Below are 14711 nucleotides of genomic sequence, written 5' to 3'. Positions count from 1 at the left end.
CTTTTGGAAATGATTTGGCAATTCAATTATACTGTGTCTAGGAATGCCAAACTGGGGTGATGTTAGCAGAGAAACGTTTTGATTTGATTTTGATATTAAATGTTTACTTCCTAGTCTATATGCCTATAAAATCAAACCATAGCTTTCACAGTTCTTCATTTAAATAGGAAAGGCACATTTGAAAAAAGGAGATGTATTTTTTTTTTCTTTTTTGTCTTCATATCCCTTTTGGCTTCTTGTTGGTATAACTGGAGAGCACTGAAATTTTATATTTACTCATTTTGGCAGCTTCTTTTAAAATGAATCCTACTTCATGATCTAACCGGTGACAAATAGTACAGAAGTTTCACTTGCAAATACTAAAGCAAAATTATCTCACTTCCTATGGTGTGATGGCAAAGGAACATGTGTGTAAAATGATTTTTTTCACAGGAGCAGTGAGTACAGATAGGGGTTCTATCAGCTGAGCTTTTGACCTAAATAATGTCAGCAGCATAACACTTACTGAGTTTTCCATTTGTGGTTGCACATTGGAAGCCAATTAAATTAGACGGCTATTTGTTTCAGAATATTTGTCTTCAAGCTGCTTAAACAGAAATGCAAACAATTGCTATTTGGAGAGTTCTGTGCACAGAGAAATGGATACTATGCTTCTGGTTTGCAGAAACCTCAGCCAAAGGCCAATTTGTTATAATTTGAAGGATGCCACATTCCCTCACCAATTTCCCCCCCATCAAAAAACAAAGCAACAACCTACCATTCCCCAATTTCTCTGCAGTCAGCTTCTCTGAATTTGGCATATACTCAGTAGTGCTCGTATTTTGCGTGAGGGAGAAGTATTTGTTTGCATATCACAAATATACAACAGCAATAAGGGTTTGTCACTACTTTGTATCTTGTGCAAATTGCTCATACGTAGGTATCGCCTCCCTCCATTGCCTCTGCTGCAACTGTACAGCAGAGGTAACAGTGCAGTCTTATATTTTCATGGCACTTTCTCCACCTCCTCCTAGCCATCCTTCCGGTTCAGGCCAAGATTCATCAGGCCAAGAACTTTCTCCTTTTGCCAAGGTACAAGAAGGCTTGTTCACACAGCTCCCCCCACCGACATATACAGTACAAATGTGGCTGATAACAAATGCAACAGCAGGCTTAGCACTAGTGTGCTATATATGTACAAGCCGGTGAATAGGCCACATTTTGTGAGTGAAAGTAAGTACAGAATGGACCAGCACTACATGCTATTTTGAATGTGCAGTATGAATGGAAAACTGATGCATATCCACTGTTTCATTATGCCCATTTAATATGTAGCCAAGGGAATGTATATTGACCTGACTTTAAAGCAGATCCTAGCTGTTTCTTCTCCTAGGCCTTCCTTTATTGGGCGGAGGGATGGGGAAAGGAGTCATTATAACCAAGCAACTGCTTTGTTTTGACCTTTGCCTTTGGGGCTAAAGACAGAGATCTGGAGAGGGATCAGGATTTCAGGAGAGCGGGGCAAGTGGGACGTTAGAAGAGAAGGAAAAATATTCCTAAGTGTTTGAGGTCTGAATTGGCCTTTTTTGAAGGGAGGGTTCAGCCTGCAATCCAGAGGTTTTGCAAATCTCCCTTAGATAGCAAGATATTCCACCAGGGATAAAAAGGAATCTGCGGTATGGTATCACAATCTGATAGCAGCCCTACTCTTTGAGTCTTTTATTAATCTGTCAAAAAAGAGGGAGGGCTATCCTTTTAATACACAGGGAAGAATTATTTGCTAGTTAAATATAAATCAGGAGTGATTGTGGATGAAAACATGTAGCATTTGAAGTCCAATGGAAGCAGATCTGTAACTATATATCCTTACTCTGGATGGACTGATAGTGTAGAGTTCTGCACAGAGATAAATGAAATGCCTTGCCAAATGACAAGTGTCTGAATAAATGCTCAAAAATTCCAGGGGTTATTTGTTATGGCTCGGTGTTGCTCTTTAAAGTTTAATTTCTGCTTCAAGGGAATGACCTTCACACTAAAGGGGAGGAAAGGGAGTTTGAAACAGTTCTCTGAGTTGTGGGGGAAGGGAGAAAGCTTATGATGTGCCTTTAGAAATCAGTTCTGCTGTCTGGCAAGCCCAAATTAAAGTCTTCTATCATCAGTGGTGGATCAAGCTTTAAGTCTGTCCATAATGGTCATGGTTCTGAAAGGTTGTTGCTAGAGAAGATGAGGTTTAGAACAGCAGAAGCAACCTTCATTACAGTTTATCTGGACATAGCTGGCAGGATGTAATAAACTGAATGAGACAGAAATGACAAGTCTCTGGGCTTGAGATTTTCAGACAAAAAAAAGGCAATTTAGACAAAATTGACATACACTTAACTCTATTTTCAGCTGGGGGTAGGGAAGCACTGCAGAGTAAGAATCAGTCTGAAGTGGTTGAAATTCATTTCTCATTTCTAGTGCGGTTCTTCGGTAATGAAAAGTAATGGCTATTTGTAAGTCACCAAGAGAATTAAGAGTGATAAAGATTTAAAATCTATTTATGTGACTGCTGTGCTTTTGAAATGCATAAAGAAACACACCTGTTTCTGCTTCAGAGCCCCATAAATGCTGGTTGCCATCTACATGGATGCCTCTGAATTTATTTTAATGCATTGTGGTGAATCTATCATTTGTAGTTCTCTCTCTATGTCTGTGTTTTTTTTTTAAAAAAACAACTTAAAAAGTATATGCAAATGATTTTTTTTAATTATTAGAAGGTACATTAAGCTAACTTTGGGAAAGGGTTGAAGGTGTAGTATTATATAAGTTTTCTGAAATGAAACACATTTAAGTAAGAGGATGGGAAGCTGCCTGAGAATCATACGTAACACTACTTTGAGTTTGATTAAATCAAATATATTCAAATACAGAATGACATTATCAAATACTAATCCCCAAATTGACCGTTCTGTCTGTGATTCAATAAAGCAGCCTTGTCTGCTTCCAGAATTGTGTGGCTATAGCACAAGTCTGGAAAGACACAAATAATGACTCACAGACAGGTACTGGGTTTGCATTCATAAGCATACTGAAGGACCTCTTTTAAACCATATTTGAAGTATTGCACTTTTTTAATTCCTATGAAGTTCCATCCAACAGGTATGTATATACTTTAGGAATCAAACGAAAAAGGGACACACTTTGTAAACATCTCTGTTACAATGCTAATAAATTTATCAGAATAAATTAGAGTGACCAATCTGTTGGAGCGGAAAATTGTTTTTAGTCACTTATTCATTGTATTAAGCCACAATGTAGGTTCAATTTTATTCACAGCAGTTTCCAGCCAGAGAACAACATTTGGGAGACATTATGGCACTGAAAGGTATTTCTCAGGAATTTAAATAGTGAGGACTACATCAATGAGATGTTTTTATAGAGTCCTATCTGTGCAGTATACATAAGTTGTGCTCTGGCTTTAGTAAGAAATAATTTAATTGCTGCTGCCTAAGATCTATAAAAGGCTTGAATAGACTATGTTGATCTCTATATGCTTCAGATGTGCATTCCATCTTCCTGTAGTTTGTAAGAGTATTCCTAAATCCATTGATGGAAGCTAAACAAGGCAAGAGTCACAGTAGGTCCAATCATTAAATAGTTGTAACTCACATCTATTCAGTTTTCAACTGTTGACTTTAGAATTCTTTGCAAAGACTTGGTCTTATCATAATCAATCTCTAACACTTCCTCTGTACAATATTCTGCAAGGAACAGCAAGGCTCTTCTTAGGTCGTTAAGCGAGACATCATGTGACCATGACTTGCAATTTTCCTGCCAGCTTCTCCATTGACTCTGCTTGTTAGAAGCTGGCTGTGAAGCATGCAAATGGTGATCACATGACCACAGAGGTGCTGCAACAGTCATAAGTGCAAGGACCAGTCATAAAGTTACTTTTTCAGCACTGTTATATCTTCAAACAGTTGCTAAACAGGGCAGTCATTAAGCAAGGACCACCTGTAATCCCTTACTCCACTTCTTGTGAAGTATTCTTGGGTACTGTAGTACTTCTTGGGTCTGATTCAAGCTGTACTTTGCCTAGATAGGGCAGAAGATATTATCAGCACCCTTTTTGTTCCATAATCTGACTCAAACCATGACTTGGTGTTGCCTTTCTTATTCCTGAATTTATGGGATTTTTACCTTTGTTAACATTGGTTGTGAGCAGAGGCAGAATTTGATTCATTCTGGTGCATCTTTTCCCCCCTCTTCTCCAGCTAAGAGGTGAGAGGTGCTGTATGTTATCTCCAAGTTTAATTAAGGCACATAAGCAGAAAACAGTAACAGCTCCTTATGTTATCTTAGTCAGAGTTATTTATTACAACAGTAGCTAGATAAACCAGCTACAGGACTGAACAACAGCAGTATTTCTGTTCTATTCCAGTTTTTATGGTATTTATCTTTTGGGAGAGAGATAATAAATACAAAAGAAATCTTCTAAAAAGAGGAGACTCTGATGGTGCAGAAGCATAAAGCTAAACACAAGCTGACACTGCTGAAGGTTAAGCACTGTTAAGGTGAATCCAGTATTTTTTAAAGACAACATAGGAAGTACAACTAGCTCATATTTCTGCATTTCTCCCATTAACAGTATTTAATGCACAGAGTAAAAGTCATGATAAGGAGAATCAGGTCACAGACTGTAATAGCATATGTTGTAGGCTTTGAAGGAAAAGTAAAGCATATCTAGTTAAATTCAAAGACAGACATAATATATGGGCTGGAAATCTGCCACCCTTTCCTTAAATTAATGTGGCCTACATGAATACCTGTACACACACTCACACACATGTATTCATGGGCACACAGAGTTATGTAATCCTCAGCCTTTCAGATTCTACGTCTTTAAGGTTTTAGCTCTGCCTATCATTTAGTGCATCCACTGGCAAACTTTTTGCATCACTCAATAAACCCTCATAGAAGAAGTTCCCACACCTGCTACATAAATTGATTATGGCCCTTTGTAAGGCATTAAAGAACTGGATGTTCCCACACACAAAGGCCCCAGGAAGTTAAATAGGCGGTATTGGTGGATTTATTGTCTGTATGGATTAAGATTGGCTTTTTAGGCCCAGGCTTCTGTTATGTATTATTATTGTCACCAGCTTTAAGTTTTTCTTTGTTGTGTTATGTTTTGTGGATTTTAATCCTTTGTGTGCTGCCCAGAGGCAATGCCATGAAATGGGTGGCTATATAAATTGTTTATATAAATAAATAAAAATAAATCTCTGTTCCCTGACTTGGAAAAGTTAATGGTTTGTTCTGTAAGTTACCTGTAACTACTTTGCAGGAGCAATTTGCTGGCACAAAACCTTGCAGTTTAGGCCAAAGAGCTGCAGTGACTGTTGCCTTTTGGTCTCCTTTACTATTTTGCCCCAGTGAATTGTTCACTACCACAGGTTTAAATTACGTCTGTTAGAGAACCATCCAGCCTAAATATTGGTGGTTCTTTCCTTAGCTTTTTGTAACAACTGGATTAGGCAGCAGTATCTTAAAACATCATTGAGATGGAACATTTTACAGGTATCTTATTTTTGGATTATATTCTTTTGTTATGAGGGCACTGAGTAAAAAAAAAAGTTAAAACTTATGAATTTAATTTAAATTGCATCTCTGTCACTAATCACAGATTAGTTTCCTTTGAGAATTAACATAATCCCAAAGAAAGGCACACATGCTTAGCATACAATTTATTTGAGAGAGAGCTATATTTAATCATGTAAAATTAATGTAACTTATCTAAGCACATAGATTAAACCATCAGGCAGATGTATAAAGAAGCAACCACATAGCTGGTAAATCAGGAAATTGGGGCTTCAATTTTGAAAGATCAGTTGTCAGATGAATTAATCTTAAAAAAAAAAGTCTTTGCTGCCTGTCATTTAAATATTTGCAATCATTTTAAAGAGCAATACAAACTGTTTTACAGTCAGAAAATGGTGAGTTTAGCCCATGGACTTCCTGTGACCACTGAATTCTCAACATAAACTTGTGACTATGTCTCACAAGACTTTCTTGCTATCACTTTTGTTTCATTATTTCCTGTTTATGGCTTTGAAGCAACAGTTCTATCACTGTTACTAGTTTTAAAATAAAAGAGACATGTACCTGAATTTCATTCCCTCCAAAGAGGAATGAATTATTTTTTTGGTAATATTATTGTGTTAAGTCACAAGCACTGGATTTATATGCTGCACTGCACCATGATCTTAAGCATGGTTTGTTTTATAAGCCAACATTACTTACAAGCTATATAAACCATAATTTTGGAGCCACATTTCAAACAATGTGCTAAACCAAAATCAAACAAAACACCTTATGGATTAGCTGGGATCCCTGAATTCACCATTGTAAATTGTAAAGCATGATTTATGGCTTAGCATTACAGGTTAATGTAATTTACACCATGGTTTAGTGTGCAATGTGAATACAGCTAAAGAAGCTATGATTTGTGAAAAAGAACTGAGTGAAAGATTTACTAGGTGGAAAGGACGACACAACACACTGTTGCATTTAATGGCTGTACAGATGAATTTTGACACCATAGCATTCACAAAGGTGAAAAGGGGGAAAGAGGTGACAGCTTCCTGGTTAAGCAACAGCTGCCAAACAGCTTCCTGAGCCCCTTAACCCATAATGGCATGAAACATAATTCACTTCTTCACTAAATAAGGGAAAATAAGATCCCATTTGCAAATGTTAGCATTGCAAAGGAATAGAACAATGCTGGGAAGTTAACTTAAGGCTACCATATCTGGGCTGCTAACTCCAGACTGCAAAAATCCAGATGATCACTACATCATCTAGGGGTCAACCAGATTTTTGCAGTTCAAATACAGTAGCCCAATTCAATGACAGAACTAACTAGAAGATTCTGCATTTCTGGAATGAGGACAGAGGAACTCCCAGTTGTCAAGAAATGAAACCATGAGATAACTTTAAGGCTTTTCAAGCCTCCTTCAATGGCCAAAGCTTTCCTGTGGCTGACAAGAGAAGACAATGGGTGATTCTCCCTCTCCTACCTGGCCTCCAGTGAAGATCCATCCTTGAGGGTGAAGAAAGCTGCAGATAAGAGTTGGGAGATCCAGTAATAGCCAGAGATTTTGGAGGGGTGAGTGGGGATCTAGTGTGTACCTGGGTAAAACCCCATGCCCTTCCTCTGCATGAGTTATTGAATGGGTTGAGTAAAGAGGCCTTAAAAACTTTCCTATATACTGGATTGGATGTCCTGAATAAATTGATTTCTTTGGAAAGAGATTTGGGACTAAGTCTCTCTGGAGTTACCTGCAAATCCCCTTCTGGTCATCAGTCCTGGCAGTATGGATTCCAAAGATCTGTTGTCTGATCTGTTGGGTTTTGAGTTCATGCTTTCTGGAATCTATTACACTGATAGTGTAGTGACTATATTTCTCCCACAGAAATCTCTTGGAATTTCTGTAACAGTTCTATGATGTTTCATTAGTGAATAAGTTGCCCTGGCTGAAACACTTTAGTCTTGCTTTATTGCATTTGTTCTACACAGAATTACCTTTTACCATTCATTCTTATCAAGCCACCTATAGTTTGGTCCTGCAAAAATGAAGCAACACAGCCTCAGTTAATCACCAGTGACAGGGTAGTGATAACATACCATATTATCTCAAGGTTGCTGTTTTACAGCATCCATCATTTTCTCAACAACTAGTAAAAGAAAGGACCTAAAGTTGCATATTTGCAAAGGAATACAGTTCATATTTCAGAATATCTCTCTCTATATTTTAATGTCTTGCCAATGAAACAAGACAAGAAAACAGAAGTTTACAGTGCTTTGGGATGGAGTGTCTAGTTCCATAATCAGGGGAGAAAACAACAAAACATCCCCCTCTTTATCTACATAAATGAAGTAAAAGATGGCTGGATATAAATCTACTCCTTCCTTAAAAGATTTGGCAAGCAAGCTTCTTAAAATGGCCCAATGGACAGCCAATTCAGCACTTCGAATCTCAGAACTGCATCAGTAATACTGCCATGGAGCCTTAATGTGAATTCTGAGGCTGAGCAAACTGTCTCTGGTGATGAATGCAGAATTTGTGCTTTCTAGCTATAAAGAAGCAAATATATATCTGTAATCAGACTTCATAGCTGATAATCATTTTTCAACATTATTTCTATCATAAAAGGCCCTGTAGATGCTCAATAAAGCTCCAGGAACTCAAGGCTTTACCGTTCTGGCAAGTAGCTTTGCTTTTTTCTCTGAAATGAACCTGGTGTAAATCACTTCCCAAGAAGTCTTGGTGTGGAGGATGTTCATCAGGAAGGGGGGCAGGAGTCAGGGGAGATTTAAAGAACTCTTCAAAGGAATAGTACATTTCCAGAGTCAAAACAATAGGAGGTTTCTCAGGGAAATTATTAGTGGTAAGCACCAAATGGAAAACATGCTTTTGTTTGGAACTGGAAACCAAATGGCATCCTGGAAGTTTCATTGAACTGTTTGAGATCACCCACCATACAGCAGAAACAAAACTCAATACAATTGGAACATTTCATATTTTGGCACAAACCAAATCCCAAATGGTTTTGGGTGTTTGGTCCATGGGAAACCTCTTGGACAGTGAAACTCTGAGCACCACTAGATAGCAGCAAAGAGGTCCTGAAGATGCTGACGCTGCGGTCAGATGGTGGTCAGCTGGATGCTTGCAACCCAGATCAGATGGTCTCGGCCTCAACCTCAACCTCCCTTTAGAGCCATCATTTGTCCTGGAGGGTTTCAGTATGTTGACTTGAAGGGAATGCAAGTAGAGACAGGTTTTTGATCTCTCATATAAGATACCGCATTTTCAATCAGATATCTCCCCAAGGCAGGAGGACATCACAGCAGAAAATATTAAATTTATTCCAGTGAGTCATTCCACTTTTTTTCTAAGAAAAAAGTTTTAAAATAAAGCTCCCCTTCTACATCTGGGTGGCCTACATGTATGGCTAGCCTTGAAGACAGTCAGGAACATGGACTGTCTTCCTTCACCCAGTTTTGAAGCTTCACTTGCAGAATTCCCTTCCATGCACACAGACCTTTTTCACAATCTGGTTCCTGTGTACAAAATTTAAAAAAATTCCCTGCTTGGCTGCCAGCATTTACAGAGTAAATATAATTGGGGATGGGAAACCAAATGGCATCCTGGGAGTTTCTTTCCCAGGATGCAGACTGAGGCTCAGGTGGGTGCTGCTTACTGATGAAGAAGGTTGGCAATGGTTCACTCAAAGAGCAGATGAGCTGTGTGCTGCCATGAAAGGTGGCTTTCTGCGTGGCCAAATCTCAGCTGTGGCTTTGTGGTCTAAGCGGATCCAATGTGCAAAGAGCCACCTGTTGGGTATCATTTGTTGGCATCAGTTGCGTTGCTCACAAACTGCCTCAGATAATGCAGGATGATCTTGATCTGGAGAAGGCCAGCATCAGGGTCATTCTAGTTGGTATCAAGGTTGCCACCTGTGTTCTTACTGACAAATGCCATAAGGTTCCTGGTTATTTCCACCAAACAGTCAAGGGGAAGCAGAAGATAGACTAGCTCCAAGCTCCAACTTTCCCAACCATCCCCATCCCATGGAACTGATGAAATTATAGAGGGTCCTACTTAACATGGCGAGGCATTTGACTGTATCATCAGCCCCCAGGACTAGAGACTTATGGCCAAGCTGCTGCTGCCACCTCCCCCTCCTCCTCCTCCTCCTCCGATTCTGCCATGTAGTGATCATCTGGATTTCTGCAGTCTGGAGTTTAGCAGCCCAGATACGGCAGCCCTAACTGAGGGATACAAGTAGAGGACAGAAAAATTGGAGGAAGAGTTTTGAATGCATCTGTGTGAAATTGCGTGGCTTGAAAGTTGTTCCCACAAATTGCTGATTTTATTCAGCTATTTTGCAGGACTTTTAAGCTACATTGGAATCATAACGTTCAGTGTTATAGATATTGAAATAGAAAAAAAATCAGTTCTGCTTTGGTCCTGACAAACTCAGAGAAAATACATTTTAAACTTTTCTTCAGTTATGAATCTCGTTCTGGTCATTGAAAAGTTGATACTGTATAGTAAAGTTAGATTTATTTCCTTACCTTGATTATTAAATTCATTTCTTCAATTGAGGTCCATAGAAATCCTTGTTATACATTTACTCTTGCTCTTTTGTGTCTGCTTCTGGACCATTTGTTACACACACAACTGGCAGCACAGCGAAATTGTGAACCAAACAGGATGTTGCTACTTGCAGCAATGGCAACCACCACATATTCTTCCCCATCAGACACTGTCAGCAGGATGGAAGCTTGTAGATATGCCCTGAAGAACAGGAAGAATCCATAAGAAAAGAAATATAGCTCATATTTTGTTTATGCAAAAAAGCATAACTCCAGGTTTACTACATGTTAGCTATCTCATTTTAGGAGATACATATTTTTCTCTCATAGATTGTAATATTTTAGATTTACACTCGCACAGGTAATTAACACACCATTATGGCAATGTATCTTACATTTTTATTATAGAGACTCCTTGTTATGCTAGTATTTTATCTCACCCATTTAACTTTTGTGTTGTATACTTTCAAATGTTGCTGGTCTTTGACCAAAGAAACAGTATTTCATTTCATTTCGAAAAAGCATAGGGAAATTTTCTCATTGTGTTTAACTTTGTAGACATTTTATTTGGGTAAGGCACTTGGGATCAAGAAATGAAAAGAGATATACAATTATAATAGATACATGAATAAATAATGGGAGAAAGATGTATAATTCCTATTTGTATTTTGGATCAAGGAGAGAAATGTGGGAATCCTGTCCTGTCAAAGCAGATGGAGAATATCTGCCAAATCTCCACTCGGCATTTTTTTTTACTTTGAAGGATAGGAGGACTTTCCACTGACTGTGAAAGATGGTCAAGTAGGAACCCCTTCCCCTGGTCGCTAAGAACCAGCAGGAGTAGAGCTGATGTTCCATTTTCAATCTACAAAATGGTAAAATATTCCTAGATGGAATATGTGCTCATTTGAAAGTTTACTCTGAACTAAAGTCAGCACATAAAACAACTCTGAGAAATTCTTTAATTGCAATCCTGTATTTGGTTAAGCAGAAATCCTTTGGTGTGAAATGCATAGGTGCAACTTAATTTGTGAGGTTATACTTAATATAGAATTACATTTCAGTCACTTTTAATCAAGAAGGGTTTTGTTTATTGGTTTAATTAAGGGTATGTAAATCCTGTGTACCAAAATTCAAGGCAAGGAGTGAGAAGAGCTGCAAATCCAAGAAAGGCAGTACTTAACAGAGGAATTGGTCAGAATAGACATAGCTAGTCAATAGTAAATGAATGAAAGAAAGACATTCTGGCTGAATTAATACTAACGTTCCAACTTGCCATGTTATATGGACGTGCTTCCCATCGAAGCAGGGCCCAAACATTGGTTGTGGATGCTTGCATAATACAGTTTGGAATTACTGTCTTAAAACTGAATTCAGGACATCCTGTTTCTGCAGAGCTTACTGGAGTTCTTCTGAAATCAACCAAGGTTTGTCATGCTCAAGCTGGAAAGAAACTTCATTTAACAGCCAATTACACCCTAAGACTAAAAGAAGCTTTGCTTTCCTTTTCTTTCTGCTCTTGCCAGTTCTTCCTTATTTTCCTGCTAGTATCCTATTGATTAATTTCTGTATCTTTCTATAAAATTGGGTCTCTATTCAAATATTTTACAGGTGTGACAGACCACTGCATTTTGTTTGATTTCTGCAGGCTTCTGATGCCCCTCGTCACCATAGCAACAGTGTCTCAGAGTGTAATTCATCTTCAACATATACCCCAATGAAGAAGAAATGTGTTTTGGTTTTAATTATCTCCATTTGGAATACAAAGAGACAGCAACTAAAAATGCCTATCTCTACGTAATAAGAAGAGATAAGAATGAATGAGCATTAGTGACCCAGGGTCAGGTAAAGAAGTTAGCATAAGACAAACTTTTAAAAATATTCTTAACTGTTTAAAAAGAGAGGAAGACATCCACTGTCATAAACAAACAAGCCAACTCATAAATGGCAGCAAATTTTATTCTCTTCTGTTATCAATCCTTTTATTCTGTGGGCAGGGCTAGAGTCAACCTTTGTCTATCTGTTACTGCTCCTTTTGATAAAATAGTGGAGATAAAATCTTATTAGGAAAGTTTCTTACAATGTTCCCTTCTGGCTATTCCTTTCTCAGAGGAAAGGAATTGGTAAGAGCCGTAGGCTCTTTGTGGTTCTGTAGCCTGATCTTATGGAGGCTGAACCAATAGCCAATCTGAATTCAACAGACTTCATTATGATGTACAAGGGCTGTCAAATGCCCATCAGTGATTGGTTCTGGAGGGCCTTAAAGATCTGGCTCTTCTCCCAGGCTTTGGGCTAGGGCAGATGGATCCCCTTCTTGGGTATATATGTTTCTTGTTGACCAAATTCACCCTCTTATTACTGTTATATGTTCTATTATTTGATTATGTATATTTGTATTCTTTTTTTTTCTTTTGCTGTGAGCCACCCAGAGTCAATTGGAGTCTGGCAGTATCTAAGGTGAATAAAATGTATTATACAGTTCAAATATTATTGGCTACAGAAGCTCAGTGAGCAGAAAAAGATTTCATTCACAAGAGCAGCCAGTTACTGTAGCAAAAACATGTAAGAATTCCAGCGAGTTTCTTATCATCATAAATTCTGATACATTTAATGTGGTACAATCTTTTATGGAGAACAGAGTTTGTACAGATATTAGGGCATACGTCCTGCTGAATCAGAAAGGAAAACAATGTGCCTATCCTCATTAATGTTCTATTGCTACAATTATAGTTGGATGACTCTAGAACAGGGGTTCCTAAACCTTTTGTCACCATGCACAATGAAAACAATGCAATGAAACTTTATTTTTAATAAAGACATTAAAAATACAGAAGCAACAGTTCTTCACACCTCTATCTGTACTCCCCAAGGGAGGTATACCTCACAGTTTGGGGAACCCTGCTCTAGAAGATATTATGAACAGGGGTGTCTTGGGGGTGGGGGGGTGGGAGTAGGCATGAGGTTGCATGTCAGAAAAGACAAGGTGGCAGCTGCAACTGTGTGATTGAAGCTCCGCCCCTTTTTAACACACATAGCCCATGTGACACATGTAAAACCACCATCTTTCAAAATACCACTCCCCATGGACTCTCCCTGACTATAACTCATTAGTGGGGAAATGGTAAAACTAGGAGTGTATATGAAATGGGACAAGTTTGGTTTCCAGCTCAGAACAGAATTGTTCTATTGAAAACAATTAGTTGGCTGTATCCCACTGGAACAACATTTGACATGGCTCAAATATTTTGCTTCAGTCTAGAAACAACATTCTTGCAACATGTGAGCTGGGAACACTCAAGCAACCTATTGGAATAGTTTGTTTCAAGGCTGTTTTAAGGGTGAAACCTTTTGAATTTGACTCCCCCCCCCCCACATTTTTCCTCTGAAACTAGAAATTCCATATAGCCCTCACAACTAGTAGTCTTTTTTTCAATTAAGCTACCTAATCAATCTTTAAACAACTTTCACTCATTACATTTTGTGGCAATGAGTTCTGAGAAAAAGTGCTTGCTTTAGTTTCTTCTGAAGTTCCTACTAAACCATCTCATTGGACAATACTCCCTACTAGTACAGTGCTTCTCAACCTCAGTGACTTTAAGATTTGTGGACTTCAGCTCCCAGAATTCCTCAACCAGTCATGCTGGCTGGAAATTCTGGGAGTTGAAGTTTACACATCTTAAAGTCACTGAGGTTGAGAAGCACTAATCTAGTAAAATGAGGAAGAAGGAAGAAAACTTAGTCTGCCTTTCTGTCACAAAATTATTCTCAAAAATGATTCAGAGGCTATTTGTCACTGAGTACTTCTCAGGGAACACTGAAAAAGAATAAAATCTTTAAAGTGAACCAGAATGAGAAGTATGTACAAATAGTCTGTCAGATGCCCCCGATCAAAGGTTTCACAGAAACCCTTATCAGAGCATCTACCATCATTTCCTTCTCCAAGGAATGGAATCCATGTTGCCAGATGGGAGGGGGTGTGAAGTTGGAGTGTGCAGTGGTTTATTATGGCTATGGAGGACATAAAGGACACGGGGTTGAGATATGCCAGGAATACCATCTGGATGGGGGGGGGGGGTTGACATGGTTTCATGGGAAAGGGGACTAACTAAGGGAATGTAGTTTTTAAGTTAGGTTTGAGCAGGAAATCTTTATTCGCAGCTTGCCTTCTGTACTGTTCATTACGCTTCATTAAAACAGTTAAAGGAATCCCAGCCTCCTGACTGTGATTGTGTGAATGCTCGAATGACCAGGTGCTGACATTAAGCTGTGAAGCCATCTTTTTGAAAACTCTTCCTGAGCAAGTAATCAGCTGAGAGTTGATGAATCATGCCTAAACACAGAAAATCCCGGGCTAAGCAGCCTTCGCCTTTACCATCATTGGAGAGGACAGTGCTGTATGCCAAAATGGAAGAAGAAAATATTGAGATGGAGGAGAGCTTGGGAAGTGGGAACAGCGAATGCGAGATGGAACCCCAGCTCAACACTACGGAGTTGGAAAGTGCCCTCCATTCCCTCAATTTCATGAGAGAGCCTCAGATGCCAAGCATTATCATAGAAGAACCACAGATGGGTCCTCCCCAGCCCGGTG

This window comes from Candoia aspera, chromosome 1 (assembly GCF_035149785.1).
Source record: "Candoia aspera isolate rCanAsp1 chromosome 1, rCanAsp1.hap2, whole genome shotgun sequence".
NCBI lineage: Eukaryota > Metazoa > Chordata > Lepidosauria > Squamata > Boidae > Candoia > Candoia aspera.
Note: the sequence above shows the minus strand (reverse complement) of the source record.